The sequence below is a fragment of the Eleutherodactylus coqui genome, chromosome 8 (assembly GCF_035609145.1).
Source record: "Eleutherodactylus coqui strain aEleCoq1 chromosome 8, aEleCoq1.hap1, whole genome shotgun sequence".
In the NCBI taxonomy this organism is placed as follows: domain Eukaryota; kingdom Metazoa; phylum Chordata; class Amphibia; order Anura; family Eleutherodactylidae; genus Eleutherodactylus; species Eleutherodactylus coqui.
Window position 1 is genome coordinate 54,804,228 of NC_089844.1, and position 14,235 is coordinate 54,818,462.

At 44.1% G+C, this 14,235-nt stretch overlaps 1 long non-coding RNA gene across 1 annotated transcript; it reads right to left on the reverse strand.

The window, feature by feature from the left end:
• Positions 1-3,552: 3,552 nt before the first annotated feature.
• Positions 3,553-13,735, reverse strand: LOC136576388 (uncharacterized). Its single transcript, XR_010786362.1, has 2 exons — positions 13,412-13,735; positions 3,553-4,052 (listed from the first exon to the last, which is right to left on the reverse strand). It is a non-coding gene; the product is annotated as an uncharacterized lncRNA (long non-coding RNA).
• Between the last annotated feature and the right edge of the window lie 500 nt (positions 13,736-14,235).

Consider the following 14,235-nt stretch of genomic DNA (forward strand, 5'->3'; position numbering starts at 1 on the left):
TCTGACTTTTGCCGTGCCAGAAGGGTTAGGGTCACTGTTAGAGGAGTAGTTGTGGCTGAGGTTTGCGCTGGCTGGAGGATTAGGGTGAGGGTTAGTGTTAGGGGTAAAGGAGTACCTGTGGTGTTGCTTACAAAGTCGGCTTCACTAGCTAGCCGAGCAGAAGCATCAGCGGGCACAGCAGGACACTGTGACCCGGATGCTGCAGTAGCAGCACCCATAGCCGCGTGCTGCGGACGCGGATTGGACCAGCAGCATTGGAGGGTGACAGCGCTGTTTGCTGCTGCGCCAGTAGCGTTGGTGAAGGGACCGCAGCCTCTGAGCATTGTTGTCGGTGGCGGAGCTGGCACTGACAGCCTCACGCAGGAGTGGCCACCCATGACACTCACACTGTACGCGAGTGAAAACGCTTGTCCCACTGACAGGCGGAGCAGCCATGGAGAAGTGAGCACCGTACACACAGGCATTAGCCAGCCAGGGGAGAAGGGAGTGGCGTATACACAATGACATTAACCAAGAGGGGACATGATGTGAGAGCGGAAAGTTAAGGGACCAGTGTCAGCCAGTCAGGAGCTTGAGGTGTTCCCTAAATCCACCAGGACAAACCCATTTCTCCTCCCAGGACAAAACCTTGTCTCCACCCAAAGTTCAGGTGGAGACAAGATGCACCATTACCATCACATAGATTGCTGTGATCCACCTATCACAGTAATCCATTTAATTCCTTTAGCAACTAGAGCACAAGGATTTATGCTGTTTCTTTCTCTCCACTCACTGAATGTTTGTGTGAGAAGAAATTGAAAAAGCTGCTGTTCCTGTGCTGTAGAGTGTTAAAGAGTTGAAGACAGATCTGTACCCCTCATCACCCACAAAATAAAGCACACCCCTCTTTGCTTTTTCCTTCAGCTTTTCTTATTTGTTTGTAACACAGTTTAGGCAGAGCTATACTATTAAGTGCACTTTTTATTTTCTTTATGAAGGGAAAAAAAAAAAAAAAGCTTAGTAGCATCCTGTAAGAATTGTACATCTACTGATTTTTTTCTTCTCAGTCTTTGTTTTTTTTCTGGCTAGCATACGGTCTAGGCAGCGTTGAGTTATTATGTGCAGTCCACCACAGTTTCTCTCGTTATTAAAAAAAAAAATTAAAAAAATGATAGTAGTTTGAGTGGCGTACGTCTACCATTTCAGATTTCTGTTTTAGGACTTGCACGTTCTTTACAAAAAAAAAAAAAAAAAAAAGAAGTTCCAAAATGACTTGTAGGAAATATTCTGTAGAGCAGGCCTACGCATTGCTTTGCTCCAGCAGTGATACCAAAACTGCATGTGAGGCGGAAATACCGTATTTTTCGCTCTATAAGACGCACTTTTTTTCCCTCCAAAGTGGGGAGAATAAGTCTGTGCATCCTATAGAGCGAATGTGTAGCCAGCGTACAAAGCCGACACAGCAGGAGAGCAGAGCGGCCGGCCCAACAGCTGATTGGTGGTGGCGGGGAAGTAGCAGGGAGCTCAGCTGTTTTACGGGCGGCTGGCAGCTTCTGCTATGAAGCTCACAGATAGTGTGATAATGATCGCTCCATAGCAGAGCCCAGCGCTCATAAAACAGCTGACTGGGGGGGCGGGGGAGCAGCAGGGAGCTCGACAGTTGGACGGGCAGCCAGCGGCTCCTGCTATGAAGCCCACAGACAGCGTGTCATAGCAGAGCCCAGCGCCCATAAAACAGCTGATTAGTAAGAGGAACTGCTGCCCCCCCCCCCCCCCCCCCCCCCCCCCCCCCCCCCCCCCCCCTCTGACTTATCTATCAGCTGTAGTTAAAGACAGCTCTCACATCTGCCGGCTACATAGCAGGGGGGGAAGGGGAGAGAGCTGCCTGTATGTTGTATACATTTTGGCCTATTTATGCACAGATATCTACTCCATACATAACCATAATGAGACATGCCATGCAGAGCTCCTGGAAAGTTGGGTGACAACTAATGGAATCCTCATTACATTGTCACCCAGCTCTTCCAGGATCCTGAATGCCAACTCCAGAGTTATTCAAGCATGTATACAACATGCATTGGTATAACTAGTCAAACATGGCATTCAGGGCTCCTGGAAAGCTAGGTGACAAGTAGAAAGATAACCATTACATTTACACTCAGCTTTCCTGGATCCTTAATGGCAGGTTGATCTGATGGTATATACTTCGTTCCGAGGCAGTACTACTGCTCTTTATTCCTAATGTAATACCTCCCTCACTGCCTGGTCTGAGGGAGTTCAAAATCATTTTTTCCCCATTTTCCTTCTCTAAAACCTAGGTGCGTCTAATCATCAGGTGCGTCTTATAGAGCGAAAAATACGGTAAATTCCGGCAAACTCTAGATTCAAGTCTACCACTAGCCCTACTGTGCTAGAATCAGTCATCAGGGTGTTCAAGTACTGCAATCCTTCCCCCAACATGCAACTCTATTTTGCCCCCAAATACCCCAATTTACAGCGACAGACTATAAATGTGGAGGTTGCCATTTTATCCCCTTTGATTTTTTAAACCTACAATTTTTGAGAATCACATTGCTAATGGGGTTGCTTTAAAAAAAAAAAAAAAGTTAAAATAATGCTGTCCTTACAACCCATTTATTTGCAGCTACTATATCCTGAACCCGCTTTACAAATGGCTCATGTCCACGACGGTATTTTCTCATGTATTACATGTGCATTGTATGGATGCGCGATACACGGTAAAGCGAGTCAATGGACTAGTCCGTAGACACTGAGTGTAGCTACACAAGAGAAATAAATCACAGCATGCTCTATTTCTCTGCGCACCGCACAGCATGAGCCCTATACACTCGTATGGGTTGCGTATGATATGCAATACACTAGTAATTATTAGGAAATTATAGTACCAGTGTTACTGGTGGCGCAATGCGCCACACAGCTGTGCTACATGGTACATCCATTATGAGCCCCACATATCACACACAGCTCTACTACATGCATCCTGATACACAGCTGTGGTACATCCATGCTGATCTCCAGACATTTTTGTCCCCCCCTTCCAAGAGCACTAACTTTGTTGTACTTCTGTTGGCCAGGCTGTATTTTATATATGTTTTAGGACCTGTGATGACATCACCAGGGGGTGGAGCGATGACACCAGGGGCGGAAAATGAGAAGCACCCAAACATACAGTCAAGTGGTTGTTAGTAGTTTGATTGAAACAGAGTGGGCTATTAAAAAAAAAAAAAAAAAAAAAAAAAGTCATACTGCACATGTCCATGTAACAAGCAAGCATGCGCAGTGCACGTGTAGCCATGCCTGATCTCTGCCAGCAGAGCGTATATTTGCAAAATGGATAAGACGCTGCGTAGAGACCCGCAGTGTTTTACGCATGAGCCCTAGCTTTTGATTTTTCTCTGTATAGCCTCCATATTGTATTTTGGAAGCCATAGTGATATTTGGTGTAACTTTCTCCATTTTTGTGTAAAATTATACACATACATACATGTTAATGTAAATGAAGAGTTTTAAGTACCATTTGACATCGGTGACAATAATGACTACTACGAAAAATAATATTTAGGAGGGTTTTTTTATTTTTTATTCAGGTTTATTTAGAAAATATGGTTTAACAACAAAGTGAGTAATTTGGGACATTCTTTCCTTCACCTTTAAAGGATGGGCAGGTATTAAAAAATCATTTTCTGAGTCAATGACAGTAAATAATGGAGGCACTTTTAGTCCTTTCCTTGTTTTGTCTATGAACAGAGGCCCGATAAAAAACAGACAAGGTCCAAATGGTGTGTTCACCTTCCAATAGGAGCGGTCGTTGTCCCAGAGCACAGTATATTTTTCATTGTGGGAATTAAAAGTCCAGTTTTGAAAGCCACAGTCGTCTTTTTGAAGGCCCCACTCCTTCGGGGGAGTGTCCGACGTATATGCATGGATAAGTCGTTCCCATATCATCTTTAGTGGCCAACATGAGTCTTTAAACATCGGCATTGCCGAGTCATCCTTCTCCATTTTGGCCACCAACTTTTATTATTCTCTCAGTTTTTTCAAATCCAATAAATCTGAAAAGACACAAATTATGGTCAAAACTCAGCAATTTGGTAAGGAAATAATAATAATAATAATAATACTAATACTAATACATATATTCCTATTTTTCTTATGATATTTGCCCTAGAATTGTTTCAGGAGAGTTCTGCAGGGAGACCATGAAAATTTCAGTTCTCTGGGATATATAGTGATAGGCCAGGTCTTATATACCTCCAAGTCCTCTTTTATATACCCCACAATTACCTGATCATTTTTCCCAATTTTCATTATTCCACTGGCTCTTTGGATCTGCTGAATTGCACATTGCACCCTTTTACTGTCCTAACAGAAATGTTTGCTATCCCACACAAAGCCTTTTATCACTTTTGCCAAATTCAACATCTTTGTCATTTTATAATTGTCTCATCCTCCCTCCCCTCCCCATGTTCTAACATATCTGTCTGCAAGGCCTATCTTCCAAAGGCCTTATTTCTCAAATTTACCTTCTCCTTAGGACTCTTAAGACCCTTTTACACACAAAGATGATCGCTCAAAAGATGGCTTTTGAGCGATCATTTTGCATAAGTACTAGCTTATTAATGCGTGTGAGCTGTCGGGAGCTATATTCAGAGAACAGCGGGTGGTCTGTTCTGTGAATACATTCTTTTTGTTCTGCCGTGGGGCTGACAGCTGAGACAATGTTATCAGCACTCCCCATGGAGAACACAGCGTGAGGTCCCTGCTATCAGCTCTTTTTCTGAAGGATGGATTTGATGCTAATCATAAAATCATCATTCGGCAGAGAAGTGAAAGATGGGCACAAATACACGTAACGATTATCGCTCAAAAGATGGCTTTTGAACGAATTTTGAGCGATAATCTATGTGTAAAAGGGCCTTAACGTTGTCTAACAAAGATTAATATGGTCAGATAGGAGACATGGTTACAAAGATACCTCGTTTTTATTTCCCTGTGGACAATGATTTGGGCGATTTAGTCAGGTGCTAAGAAAAACTCATTCTGCTCATGACATAAGGAAAACCAAATAAAATCTTGATGACATAGTATCACACACCAGCTCTACTACGCAAGCTTAAGGCCAGGCTCATACAGGTATATTTACTCCCTGGTTGTCACATACAGGGCTTTTCACAGAGTGAAAGGATGAGGATTTACTCATCTAATTACTCCTCTACACTGTTTAACCCTGCAGATGCTGCCGTCATTACTGACCATGGCATCTAAGTTTTTATAGCCCAAAAGTTTCAAGAATATTTTTCCACTTACATGAGGCTTCATACATTGAAAAAAAATAACAAGCAAACAAAAAAAAACAAAAACACTATACATAATTGAGATCGCCTTATTCTTAATGTGGAATATAAAATATTACATTATTTATTCAGCACAGAAAATTCTGTAAAAAAGTACAAAAAAATATGCCAAAGTTCATCTCACTTCCTCAAAACTGTAATAAAAAAAAAAAAGGATACATATCAAAAGAGTACCAATAAAACTAAGTTGTCCCACAAAAAACAGGGCAGATATCACGCTACTGATAGAAAGTAAAAAAATGCTCTGGTCATGTGGCGCCACACAAAACGTCTTTGTAAAACAAAAATGATTTATATTTTGCAAAAGTAGTAAAACATTACAAAACCTCCATACATTTGGTGTCATAATCGTAATGACCTCTAGAAAAAAGGTAACCACTGTGAAAGCATAGATAAATCGCAACAAACAATGCTGGAAATTAGCTTTTTTTGCCATTTTCCACAAATAAAAAAAAATAATTAAAAAGTTATTCAATACATTATATGTAACTGAAATTGGTTACTTTAAAAACTGGAACTCATCCCACAAAATGCAGGGTGTCATACAGCTACAGCGACAAAAAAATAAAAAAGTTATAACCGCTGAAACACAAAAGAGGAAATCAGTTACTGGCTCTTAAGGCTAAAATTAGTTGTGGTTAACAATGGGACTGTTCTGCGACAATTATATTGACTGTGACTGTTGGGGGGGGGGGGGGGTGTTAATGTGCTTTAACTATAGGTGCCCCAAAGTGTGGCTGAAGAGGATCATAAAAGCCAGTAGTATAAGCTTCGACAGTATAGACTCAAATTCAATACACTATCAGTGTCTCTAAGCAGGAGTGCTTCCATGGGGGCTGCCAGAGCACTGCACTACACTACTTCCTTTCCGCAAAGTGCGTCTTTGGACCGCCGGTGGAGTAACTGGTTGCAGCATTATGCTATAGCATGTTATGTTTAGCCTTTGCATTTTGTTGTAATATTTGTGAACTCTTCTTATGGCCTCATGCCCAAACTCACCTGTCCGGATCCGCGGCAAGAGTATCGACCGGCGAGTCGGCGCCCATGCACAGTGCAGCGCATAACACGACAGTGCTGGGCTCTGACGCGGGGTCTCGCGGTACCTCCGCTAAAGTATTGTGGGACGGACGGCTTCGATTGACTGCAATGGAAGCAGTCTGTGCAATTTTCTCCACAAGATGAACATGCTGCGATTCTCCACCGCGAGCGAAAATTTGCAGTTGGTTTCCGCTCATGGGCAGGGGAGAGTCATTTAACATTGCACATCTTTGTGGAATTCACAGCCAGACGCCCACTGCGAATTCCACAGCAATTGCCAACCAGACATGCGAATTCCGCAGCAAAAGCCATCCATAGTCTGCGGAATTCGTGGCGGGCATCTGGCCGAGAATTCCGCAGCGATAATTCGTCCATGGGCATTAACCCTATGTCAGAGTAGATAAATAATCATAATAATAATCTTTATTTGTATAGTGCCAACTTATTTGTAGTAGACCTGATAATTCGTTAGCGTAAAATGTCTAGTGCTTTGTAATAAACTAGAAGTATTACGCAGCTGTAGTGATTTAACTCTGTAGAGGCTAATGGCTGCCTAATTTCATTATGGTAATTGCTGGACAATGGCATGGTGAAAGATGTGTGTTTTATAACTTTAGCCTAATGTACAGCTCTTTTCCAGCCTCTAAGAGTTAAAGTCACATTCCTATACGGTGTGTTTTAAGTGTATCCATTTTGAGTGTCTTCCCAGCCCTCCCCCCCCCCCCCCCCTCACTCTCAACTGGCTAAACAAAAAACTGCTTTTCCTTGACCGCATGCTGGGAGGACAAAGTCCACACATATACTGGACTTGAGAGAAAGGTGGGGAGGGGGGCAGGGAATTCCATATGGTCAACGTATGGGAATCCTACATGTTACTGTTATACGCCCGTAAAGGGCGGGTATTATGTGTTTCAATAAACCTGAGGCTCTGGGCATTGTATGCTCAAAACCATATTAGACTTGAGACTGATATCTTGCGTCTAACTTGGCCAGTGTGCACACTATACAATTAGGAAGCTACAGAATACCCTGAAACCCGCTGCAGAAAAATATGATCCAGTACATATTTTGCAGCGCTTTTAAGCATGGGAGAAACACAGACAATACAACAATTACATGTGATATCCAATCAGTCTGAAACAAACGGGGTGGGGGTGATACAGGAGGTACAATAAGGGGGGGGGCGAGGCATGGGGAAAACAGGCAGTACAGAATTACATGTGGAAAAATCAGTTATTAGGAAGCAAACGGGGTAGGGCTGTAAGGAGGTGCAGGGGTAAATCAGTTATTAGGAAGCAAACAGGGTGGGGCGGTTAGGAGGTGCAGGGGTAGAGGTCGTATGCAGCAAGCAGGGTGGAAGGTGTGGAGAACCATAGGGAGAGGCACGGGGACTAGGTTAGGAGATTTGTAATTGCCTCCCTAAAGAGGTGCGTTTTTAAGGTGCATCTGAAGTTCATCAGGGATTGTCCGAATGCCTAGGGGTAGAGCGTTCCAGAGGACGGGTGCTGCTCTGGTAAAGTCCTGGAGGCGAGCATGTGAGGTTCGTATTATAGGGGTGTTTAGTCTGAGTGTGTTAGCGCAGGGCTCCCCAACTCCAGTCCTCAGGGACCACCAACAGGTCATGTTTTCAGGATATCCTATGGTAATAACACTTGTGGCAATGTCTGAGGCGCTGACAATAATTACATCACCTGTGCAATACTATGGAAATCCTGAAAACATGACCTGTTGGCGGTCCCTGAGGACTGGAGTTGGGGAACCCTGTGTTAGCGGATCGGAGTGAGCAGGCTGGGTGGTGTACGGACAGGAGGGAAGTGATGTACGGTGAAGCGGCGCCATGGAGAGCTTTGTGGGCAAGGGTGAGGAGTTTAAATTTAGGTCTGCAGTGGATGGGCAGTCAGTGCAGCGACTGGCACAGTGTAGAGGTGTCCGAGTAATGGCTGGATAGAAAAATGAGCCTAGTTGCCACATTTAGTATAGATTGGAGTGAGGAAAGAGGAAGGCCAATGAACAGCGAGTTGCAGTAATCGAATCAGGAATGGATCAGGGCGACAAGTGTCTTTAGCGTGTCCATGGTTAGAAATGGACGGATTTTAGCAATATTTCTAAAGTGCAGGTGACATGTTCGGGCCAGATCAGTTACATTGTGATGGTATGTTAAGGCCCTTTTACACTCATTGTTCATCTTTCAAAAGACTGCAGGATGCTCTCGCCATGGCATGTGTATACTAGCCACAAGGGAAACAAGGGAACTGCTTGCACAGCTGGGCGTGTTTAAACACACACTGGGTTCTACAAACATCTTCTGGAGGTCTTTTTTACATGCAAATGAAGATGCTAAAGTGTTAATGGCCATTAAAGCCATTAACACTTTATGTAAATACATTGCTAAATCTTTCATTCTTTTGGCAGTTTGAAAGATTATCTTTGCATGTAAAAGGATGTTTATATCAGTACAGTATCAAACCTCATTTACAGGTACTGTGCTTTTAAAGAGGTTTTGCGGAACTGATAAAATATATGTAAGGCCACTTTCACAATTGTTGGTCAGTCTAAATGCATGCACCAACTGGAGGAAGAAAGAGAATTTTGTGTCTCGTTCATCATTCCGTTTCTGCATGCATAAAACTGAACGACAGATCACCCCGTGTAAACAGGCAGTGATTATTTTAACTGCCTGTTTACTGTAACTAGAGGCTGGCAGGCCAAAACAATCCCCGGGCTGCTCCGCCGACATTAACTCAGCAGTACTCATTCCTGTGTAAATGATTATCGCTGGGACGACCTGTTGGGCATCCATTGCCCGACAGAATATTCTGTGTAAAAGGGCCTCAAGGCATAAAAAAGAAAATAGAACTTTAATGTGCATAAGTAGCTGCTCCCTGAATGTCTATATCTTGAGGAGTTTTTGTTGCGATTACAGATACTAGTCTCTTGGGATGTCTCCTTAGCTTGGCACATCTAGACACTTTTTTTTGCACTTTCTTCCAGTTAAAGCTGCTCCAACTCCTTAGAATTAAAATGTTTGTGTTGATATACAGCATCTTCCAGTCATGCCATAGATTCTCAAATAGATGGAGTTCTGGGCTTCAATTAAGGCCCATCTACACGCAAATACAATCTTTCAAAGGATTAAAAGATTGACAGTTTTAGCGATCATTTTATCATGTAGCATTCCCTATTACTGGGACCACTGTGGGGGTCATTATTACTACTGGGGCCACTGTGTGTGTGTATGGGGGGGGGGGGGGGGGCATTATTCTTACTGGGGCCACTACTACTACTACTGAGACCACTATAGGGGTCACTATTAGGGCTCGTTCACACGGGTATAATCATATTTCGGTCGCACAAATACGCTGCGTATTTGCGCAATTGAACATTGCTTATGCCTGCATATTTGGGCAAGCAAAAAAGAACGCAGATGGGCCCACTGAGATGGTGCGCAAATATGCAGCGAATACATAGGTTTCCTGCGCATTCACCACGTATTTGCGCCGCCCATTCACATTAAGGGACTATTGGGGTGCGAAGTACGTAATAAAATGGGTCATGATTAGAAATGAGCGAGCACCCAAAAAAAACCACGAGGTAAGCTAGGTGCTGCCCTGCCTTTTCCGCACATAGTTAATTCTACGTACGTGAAATATGGGGCAAGTCCTATCTTTTTTCCACCCGCACAATTAACGAGCAACAATCCCGCTAGTAAAAACGAAACCATTGAAATCGGGGGTTTTGTTTTGTCCCGTTATGTGGACCGTCACCATCACAGCCGCGTGACGGGAGAAAAGCATGTTCGTCTAAAACCGCCCTAAAGCCTAATGAGCTGTGTTCTTTTCTCTGCGTTTGGCGCAGTATCACACCACTCCTCTTGCGTATTTTCGCAGCCATCATAAACTGCTATAGGACTTTTGCCGCGTAAAACGCAGAAAAATAAGATCAGGTCCTACTTTTATTTTTACATGCGCACAAAATGCATTATTGAGGATGCTGTGGTTAGCGCGGGCAAATACGGTCGTGTGAAGAAGCCCTAAAAGGGCTCTAATGCTGTGTTCAGACTGAACGACTATCATTGAAACGAGCAAAAGTGAATGATAATGATTCGGTCTAAACGCAAGCCAACCTCCGAAAGACAAATAAGGCTAGGGTCACACAGGGCGGATTTTTTGCGGTTTTGCTGCGGTTTTTCCGTTGCGGTTTTGACACAGAAGAACTGCTTCTGCGGCAAAACAGGCTGGGGTCACACAGGGCGGATTCGCTGCGGTTTTGCCGTTGCATATCCGCACTGCGGCAAAACCGCTGCGTTAGCAGTGCAATGCAGCACAAATGAGATTTGCCAAAAAGCTGTTCTCACAGGACAGATTTTTTCCGCACAGCCGCAGTGCGGAAATGCAACTGCGTCGCAGTTTTATAAAAGATGCAGCATGTTCATTCTTTGGTCGTTTCCGCAGCGCTTTTTTGTCCATAGACCTCTATGGGCGCAGCCAAAACCGCACCAAATACGCGACAAAAGTAAAAAAGCGCTGCAGAAAAAAACTGCTTGCGCATTTTTCCGCACGAAAATCCGCAGCAAAATCCGCAAGCCCAAATTAACCTTTGAAGCGGTTTTGCCGCAGAAGCAGTTCTTTTGCGTCAAAACCGCAGCAAAACCGCAACAAATCCGCCCTGTGTGACCCTAGCCTCAAAGGTTAATTTGGGCTTGTGGATTTTGCTGCGTTTTTTTCCTTTTGTCGCGTATTTGGTGCGGTTTTGGCTGCGCCCATAGAGGTCTATGGACAAAAAAGCGCTGCGGAAAAGACCGTAGAATGGACATGCTGCATCTTTTAACACCGCGACGCAGTTACATTTCCGCACTGCGACTGTGATGGAAAAATCCGCCCTGTGAGAACAGCTTTTTGGCAAATCTCATTTGTGCTGCATTGCACTGCAAACGCAGCGGTTTTGCCGCAGTGCGGATATGCAACGGCAATCCGCGGCAAAACCGCAGCAAATCCGCCCTGTGTGAACCCAGCCTAAGAATACCTCACTTCTCATTCGGTTTCAGCTGGCAAGAAAACCAGCGCCGACTCGTACAGCTTGTGAGACACTGAGGGAGAAGCCAATGATTCTCTGCGATGATCTGCCGCCGAGCGGATGAGGGCGTGAGGACGGCGCCAGCTCCTTCGCTTGGACAAGCGAGAAGGGTGAGGCTCCCGTGCCGTGTGAAGGAGGCCTTCCACTCGGTCACTGGCTTCTTCCTGTGAATCCCTTCCTCCCCCTGTTGTCCTGGAGCTGCTGAGGACTACGGGGCCGGCTCTCCTAGTTGTCCTGTAGCCCTCCTCTACCAGCCACAGAGTAAACAGCAGCAGCACACAGTGAAGAAAAGCTCTTACCGTCTGTCTGCTGGATGGCGGCTTCACACCAGGAAGTGGGCGCAGCTGCAACTATCACCTCAGGAAATGGGATCACAGGGCGGCTGCACACGCAGCATGTCGGTTTTCACACACGGCACAATTTTTATTTCCTTCCATTTTAGCCCAGAGATAGAAGTCGGAGAAAAGGAAGCATAAAGGAAGAGCTTCGACTTCCCACATTCTGCTGGACGCACTTCTGGATTTAACTCCGAAAACTGCATTCAAAACTTAGTTTTTTGGGGTTTTTTTGCCATTTTTTTTTTGCCAGTTGCAAATTTCGCACCTGGTACGACAGTGTATCTCACACATGCTGTCAAGCGCAGTCTGCAGGGTTTGATTTTTTTTTTTTAATTTCCCGTTCTGCTGCTTAACGACGTGGCGTATAAACGCTGCACATATGAATAGGGTTTGTGTTCAGACATTATCTCATGGGCTCCTGTGTCGCACATTAAAATACGTAAAAAATAAAACGCATACGAATCTGCATGTAAGAAACGCATTTAAACAGTGCCTGACTATAAAAAAATAAAAAAATATTTAAAAAAAAAAAAAAAAGAGAAATACCAGGATATGTGGAATGTATGGTTGAAGCCCTACAGACTTTTAATTGTGCCTCTCACACACTGTGCGCAGAAAAGGACGCGGCATGCACTATCTTGGAGCGTATTACGCACACATACACGCCTAGATAATGTAGGGGATTGTCGGCACGCAGCAAATACCTAATTCATTGCGTACTTCTGCACAGGAGATGCGCACGCTGAAGACGCTCATGTGCGAGATCACTAAGGTCTCTTTCACACAGGCGACAGCGATACCGATGCTACAAAAATCGCTGTGATATCGCAGCTTTGTAGATGCAATTTTGCAGCATCGGTGATGAAAAAAAATTTGCATCGCGTTGCGGCTACCTGCAATTTTATTAGGCACAGGTGCAAAAACACTCCTTCACCGTGCAAATACATTACACAGGAGCATTGTTTCTGCTTACGCGCTTCTGTGTGGCTGCCCTAAAAGCGCTTTCACATGAGCGTATGTTTTTGCACACGGCTTAGCGCAAATACGTTGCGCTATGAGGCTTTTTTGTGGTCGGATTTTACTGTACATTTTGCGCACGTTCATTTGATTGCAGCCCCCTGACTTAAATGCCAAGTTAGCCTATTGAGTTTAAGATGTGTTCTTTTTTCCACTGAATTGCGCAGCAAATTGTGCACCTCCCATAGACTTCAATGGGCACCTTTGATGCACAGAAGGATAGAGCAGGTCCCACACTTGTGAGACTGGAGACAGAACGCTGCACAAGTGCAGCCAGCTTTCCATTCTTCAAGAACTCTCACATTCCAGAAGCTTAGGGAGGAGGAATGTGGATGAAAAGGGTTCTAAAAGCAACTGCGATGTTTATCAACCAGAAGCATGTTCTGCTTTTGAAAACTGCATTGCTGCGCCGTATGAACAGGTTCATAAATGTATTCCTTTCACCTAGATTTATACTAGAATAGTAATATCACAATCAAAACAAGCCGTTACACAACGGAGGGTTCACATCGAGGTTTCCATAACTTCCAAGTGCCTGAATACCATTTTCATATTCAGTAACACAGATATTAGATTACTGGAGTTACTTACTTTGTTGAAGTCGATGTAGCCAAGGACTTTCTTTTTTCTTTAGAAGGTACAGCTGCAGTATACAAGTATATATTATGTTGCAGAGTGTGTGAGGTCCAGTCTGCTATGAGCAGTGATGGTGGGAGGGTACAGCCTCCTAGACAAGAAAAAACTATTTGGAATCCATCAGGAGTAGAAGGAACTGTGCTAGGCTACTGTGAATGCTCACCCGTCTTTGTTTGTAGCTGGTAACAAACAGAAAGGCTCTTTTTGTGTGGCACTGCAGAGATATTGTTCCATCTTCCCTATGGACACTGCTTTTGTGAAGCTCTACAGCTGCAATTGATAAAGGGACAATGGAAAGTGGGCATGTACACTATCCAACCAAAAGTAATTGGACACCTGAGCAAGAATTAACCCCTTAGTGACACAAGAATTAACCCCTTAGTGACACAAGAATTAACCCCTTAGTTTGCACTTTAGTGACAGCCAAATTTTGGAAATCTGACGTGTCACTTTAACATAGAATAACTCCATAAAGGTTTTGTATAGCCAAGTAATTCTGACATTGTTTTTTCGCCACATGTTGTACTTAGAGATGAGCACGAGCACGCTCGGATAAGTCAGTTACTCGAGCGAGCCTCGCTCTTCTCAAGTAACTGCATTCTTGTCCGAGCGTGCTCGGGGGGCGGCGGAGAGATCTGTTTTTTGATTGATGTACATCTTTCTCTCTCTCTACAATTCCGGCTTTTATTTTCTGGATTCATTCCCATCCCAGCCTTAATAAAGAAGGGGTCTATTTCTTCAAAACATGTTTTACTGCTGGACTATACAGTAAAGGAAGT